Raw genomic sequence first — 6823 nt, forward strand, 5'->3', positions numbered from 1 at the left:
AAAGGGAAAATCGAATTCCCTCAGCCATTGCAGAGGTGCCAACCAATCAATCCACCGAACAAATTCTCTCTAGAGATAAACAAACACGTTATTTCAGATGGGCGCTACAGGACGGAAGGACCACTCTCGTAAAGTTCACAGTGCTCCGGACCGTAAAAGCAGCCGTCTTCTCAATCAACCGAGCCTCGGGCAGCGGATGCAACGTGATGAAAGCACACACAAAAACTCTCAGTCATGTCCACAAGCAAGATTCTGATATATCGCCTTATAAAAAAAGCTATTAAGTTGGATTTTGAAGCTCGTGTTTCCCAATATGCTGTCTACACACTCAAAGTGTTCAAAGGTTTGCGTCACACAGCTGTGATGTTGGGATATTAAAATTGGAGCTTAATATTGCTCCAAGGGGGTGTGCAAAACTGAATTTCATATTTTGCCAGTAACCTTCCTACCTTTAAGATTTAAGAGCTTTCCAGCCCTCATTGGTTAAACCCAAACACCAGGGTGAAAAGCGAGACATTTGTGTTTCTGTGTTGTGCTTCAGAAATGATAACAAGACCACAGTGACAGCCAAGAGTCAACATTTATACTGTTGAATTGAAAGGTCAAGCTCTAGTACATGTTCCCTTACCTTTTCATACTTTCATGCAGAAACATAAGATGAAAGTGGGGGTAAGTCAGTCATGTGTGGCAATACTTGGAAAGGGAATGCTAAAGGAGGATGCGTCTACTCTTCTTCTGTGAACAGACGGCAAACTCAAAATCAATTCTATAAAACAAACCGTAATCCCGATTTAGTGCCAATTTCTAGTGTCTATTTATATACATTTTCAAGTGACCAATTTCACTATGTTTACTGAATACCTTAAACAACCAGCACCCCCCCCAAAAAAAAAAACAGAAATCGATGCATGAATGAAGGAATAAATAGATCCTAAGATTTTTAAAAAATTAACGATGAAAAGTCAATAAACACACGGTGTCACTGTAATGCTTATTTTAACAAAGTGTCTTTTGTCAACAATTACAATGAATATCTCTTACTAGTCATCATCCATCCACATACAAATATAAATACGTTATTTCAAAATATGTGTATAGTTTAAAGTATTTTGCAAAACTACGAACCTGATTTAACTCATTAACTCATTTTTTTCAGTTCAGTTCAGCCATGAGCATCTCATAAATCTTTGGACAATGACCAGAGGGCTGACATATATTGACGTATACTAAGTTTGTGCCAATGAGTAGCCATATAAAATTCCACCATGAATATCTAAACTCAGATATTTAGTTATTTATCTATCTGTCTCCTTAGCTATTTTATTTAAATAAGAAAGATGTAACCGGCTGACATGCGTCCAAGCCAGGCTTTCACATTCTATGCGACACGCTGTGTCTGACACAGAGTTATAGCGTTTTTTTCTTTTCACATTATTTTTTGCCCCCACTCACCTTCCCAATATAATGTGAAATCATTCTTATTCACATAAAAATTATTATTCTTAATCGGTGTTGATTTCTGTATAACAAGCAAGAATATTCAAGGTATGTGACATTGGAATACATGCTTTTTTTTTTCTTGTCTAAAAAGAGATGCCTGTCAAACTCATGGGCTGATATCCAGTCTCAGACAAATTTACTGGATTGTCTCCAAACACTCACCAAACTTTTAAATAGCTCCCACAACACAGAGAGACATTATTTTGACAAAGAGTATTTTGGAAGAGTAGCGTGCCGAACCGTAGACTATGTTGCTTTGGAGGAACAACAGATAATTTGTCCTGGCACTTGTGCTGGTATGAAACACTTGTGTTGGGATATCAGCTGTTTTCAGAAAGAAAACAAATATTGGGAAAGTAAAAAGGTTCCCTTTTTCCTCCTGTCTCGACATTTGTAAAGCATAAAGTGGCCAAATAGTAATTGAAATGTTTCTATGTGGTGATCGGGAGTCTAGATTTAGCACCTCTTTCTCAGTATGCATATTCTTACTCTCTAGTCCAAGGGCCATAAGACGAAAGCTGTATCCCACATGAGCATCTCACTCAAAATCAATAAAAAACAACAACACTGTGAATGACTGCGTTATCATCCTTCACTATTTATAGCATGCGATAGTCTATGAACCATGAAATTAATAAATAGCATGCACAGTAATTGCCTGGAAACCAAGCGTGTGGCAAAGTGAGGTATAAAATCAGTTGCATCAGATGGGGCTTCTAATAAGTTGTCACATTATTGTCAGTGACCTTCAAGCAATTAAGAGTAGATGAGAAGAAGTGAGCTTGAGAGTTGAGTGAAGGAGTAAAAGATGAAGAGCAGCGAAATTAGAACATTTTGCTTCATCAGAAAGATGTAATACATCATCGTAAAGTCAAAGGTCGATCCATTTGACAAAACATTTGCTCAAACAGGGACACAGTCAGGACCCTACACTGTTCTGTTGAAAACTCAAGCCTGTTTGCTCGACACCTGCTTCCCTCTGACATAGTCTTCGCTTCGCTTTGACTCGTCCGAGTTCGCTGTGTTCCTGGCTGCATGACGTCACGAGCCCAGTGTTCCATCTCCTCCTTTCCCCTCTATAAAGGTTTGTCCTGCACTTGGTTGCCCTGCCCTGCTATTTGACTTTTGTAGATGGACCAAGTGCAAATGTAAAACACTATTAATAGAAGTACAAATCTCACTTAATTGGTACTTGACTTATGGGTTAACTTAGATATGAGTAACTTTGTAACAAATGAGTTTTGTGGTTACATATTGACAGTTGTGCAGGAGAACAAAATACACATCCAAGGCTATTGTAAGGGAAAGGACAGGAAGAGAAACAAAAAATGGCAAAAACATAAAATGACTAAGGGCAAAGAGAAAGAAAGATGAGGTTGGATATCCCCAGTGCTCTTTAATAAAAAAGGTGGTGCAGGTTCAGGAGCTACACTCGAGAAACCAACTAGACACAAGACTAAGGGCAATGGGGTCATCCGGCATGAAGGCAAGGCACATACAGGAGATTGATGTGTTTCCAAGCAATCTACAAGACCAAACAAGGTATGATCTTTGGACAAGTTTAAAATGTAACAAAGGAATTGATGTACCACAGTTCATTTGATATTGTCACAACATTGCTGGCAGACAATATGACCACATCATGTCAACTGCTACGCAGTCCGAGCTTACTCAAACTTGGCAGACCTAGGTGACCATATTCTTGCAAAATGTTGTTAAAATACGTTGCCTTCAGACCTTTGAAATATCTACAGCGCTCATGTTGCTGTGTAAAATGATTATATAATACACTGTTTGATATAGTATGTAGTTCATTCCAAAAATGTACCGTACTTTTCGGATTATAAGTCGCGGTTGTTTTCATAGTTTGGGTGGGGGGGCGACTTATACTCAGGAGCGACTTATATGTGAATTTTTTCGCAAATTTTCAAAATTAAAAAATCCGCGATGTAGTGCAACCGCGATAAACGAACCGCGATATAGCAAGGGATTACTGTCATTTGAACTGAAAGTGACATCAGCAGCGCGGCGGTTGTTTACATAAAGGACAAAGGATTCAATCACGGGATGACGAAGATGACGAAGGGCCCCACGTTTGAAGGATTTAATGATTGAGAGTGACACAAGGTTTGAAAAATGTATTTATGTTATAGTTATTTGATATATTTTATTTCGTATAGCAACTTGTATATGTTTTTATCATTACAGTTCAGTAGCTGTTGGCTACAATATAGTTATATACTAGATCTTTGTGGCACGCGCGCGGCGTTGTTGACATAAAGGAAGATGAATTTGATCGATGGATTTAATGATTTGGAGTGACACAGATGGTTTGATAATATTGTTGTAATATGATAGTTATTTGAAATATACTTTATATATCGTTATATGGGTCTGTGGAATAATTAGAAATGCAACTTACGAGTCCGATGTCAGCGGCGCGGCGCATATGCAGCGCCATACGCGCTATTGTTTACATAAAGGATGATCGATGGATTTAATGAATTGGAGTTCTTCTTCTTATCGTGGCTACAAGGCAGTTAGCTACAAGGCTTGGCTCGATGTGGTACAGCCACAGCTGAACACATTTCTGTCCCTTCTCAATAAACTCTGCTAAGTCTGGTGCTGTGCAGGGCGGCTAAGATTGTTCGTTTTGCAGAGGAGAACCCTTCGATGTTCACAGATAGAATTGTCAATGCTGGTCGTGAGGAGGTTCCTCATTTCCAAGATCGATCTTTGTGTCTATCTCCAGGCATAATGTTGTTTTCTGTTCTGTAGCTTTGTGGCTTGTAGCTTGCAGCTTTCGGCGTAGCTTGTAGAGTAGCTTGCAGCATAGCTTGTAGCGTAGCTTATAGCTGTGTTGTAGCTTGTAACTTTGCTTAGCTTCATGAATTGGAGTGACACTGATGGTTTGATAAACGTGTTATTTAGCGTTTAGTATAGCGTGCGGCACTGTTGCGCTATTTTCGGGAATGTCTGCTGTACGCGCACTTGCTCCTTTTTTTTTCTGCTCCTCCTATTTATTTATTTATTTATTTATTGTTGTGTTATTTATTCATTATTTATTCAGCACGCTTTTGTTATACTTGTTTACTTGTTTGTCTGTTGTGAGCCATGTCTTGTCACCGTGGGATAGGGGGGAACGGAATTTCGGTTTCTTTGTGTGTCTTTGGCATGTGGAGAAATTGACAATAAAGCTGACTTTGACTTTTTATGTAATAGTTATTTGAATAACTCTGAATGATACGTCAGGCCCGTTCTCAGCTCCTCGTTTGTGTATATGTCACGTTAGCATACCGTATCCTTCAGCCTGTTGTTGCTGGTTCATGTCTGTTCTTGGTGTTAGATTTTGACAAATAAATTTGCCCCAAAAGTGCGACTTATACTCCGGTGCGACTTATATATGTTTCTTTTCACGTTATTGTGCATTTTATGGCTGGTGCGACTTATACTCCGAAGTGACTTATAGTCTGAAAAATACGGTATATGCTAACACATACCATCCCTTCAAAAATCACAGCACAATTGAACCCTCTGCCATGCATTTGCAATAGAATTCCACACACTTTTGCATCACTGCATACATACAATTGATTTTCTGAGAAACACTCGTCTAAACGCAAAATAAAAAGTGCAAACGAGGTGCCACTTTTGAGTCTTCTGTTCAGATCATAACCATCTAAGCGTAGCCTCAGTTTTTACTGTGGCGGTGTGGGCGGAGCTAAACAGCAACATTTGTTGTTTGCCTGTAGAGCACGCAATTCTCATAACGAGGTTTCATGCTGTCTAAGACAAAAGACCCGGTGTAGATCATCAATCATATTCTATTCCTGAGATCTTATAATCACACCTACTGTTGTGGTGACAGGAAATTAATATATATATAGGTGTTATGCTTAACCTCATCCTAATTAGAATTATTGGATCAGTTTCAAATTGAAGATTAGAAAAATGAATTGTGTTCAGTTTTCTTTTTCTACCCCCATCGTCCCCCCCCCCCCCAAAAAAAAAAAAGTATCAGTAATGTGCATTTCTAAAATGCTCCCTAAGATGTCTGTGATATACCATTGTGAGGATAAGCGGTACGGAAAATGAATGAATTATTACATATGTTAATGTTAACCTCATTTTGGTACTATGACTTTAAATTGTACTTCATTGTACATTTTTCTACAACTGCCTGGAAGAAATCACAAATTGTTGATGCGTTACATAGAAATTAGCTGTATTCAAAATGATAGACGGATTGTGAGTACCCTTAGCTCACCTTAACTTCTATGCCCCAAATTTCTGTGTGAGTGTGTGTTTTGTTTCTGTTCTATTTTATCTGTTTGATCTATACGCAGAGTCCTTGAGGGTCTTGAAAGGTGCTTAAAAATACAATTCAGATCAGAGGGACTTGTCAACTAGTTTATTTAGACACACATTGAGCATGTGCAGAGGGACAAAGGCCAATACTGTGGCATAGTTAGCAGCCAATTGCATTATTATTATTATTTTTTAATTAGTATTGTCATTGTTGATTTCATTTTTGTTATTTATATTTAAAAATAACTGAAATAACCATGACTTCAACAACTTTAATTTGCTTTGAAACTACAAACTTATTAAAGGTACATTTCAAGTAAAGGGAAGCATGAGTGTTTCATATTTAAAATACCTCATCTTCAAAGAACTTTCAATTCTCTGAAACACATACCTGTGTGAATAATTTTTAAAACCCCAACCTAAATTTTAGCATTTCATTTGTGATGACACCCCAAATACGTCTTACATCCCCAAGGGCATTGCTTGGGTGCACAGGTCCTAATGAATATACATGCACTTCCGATGTTGTTAAAAGTGAAGGAGCTCAAACTCACCAGTTCCTTTTGTGTCCTCTTCTTCCAAATGCCATTTGCATGATTTATTTTGGTCATTATTCTATGAAGGATCAAACAGCATTTTGAATTATGGTACCTTGTTTCAGAACTTTGAGGACAGTTGTGTGAGGTTCCTGTAAGGAGGAAAAGTGGCTTTGACAAACAGTATGGTTTTCACAAAAATTAAACAGAACATTTGTGGTTTAAAGGAGAAAAACATGCCCTATTGCTGTGACTGCATAATGTTCACAGGAAAAGGATCAAACAACTCTATAATAGCAGCCTAAAAGTACAATAAAAATGAGATCACATTCAGCATCAGCTCTATTCAATGGAGGTTTTATTCTTCCAGCTTGAAACAATGCAGCTTGATCATGCGCCAGCACCTGTGTTTACTTTCACTGAGTGTGCCCTGTGATGTTCTGTGCTGGAGCATGCTTCCAATACTTTTTTTTCTTCCA

This window comes from Syngnathus scovelli, chromosome 1 (genome assembly GCF_024217435.2).
Source record: "Syngnathus scovelli strain Florida chromosome 1, RoL_Ssco_1.2, whole genome shotgun sequence".
NCBI lineage: Eukaryota > Metazoa > Chordata > Actinopteri > Syngnathiformes > Syngnathidae > Syngnathus > Syngnathus scovelli.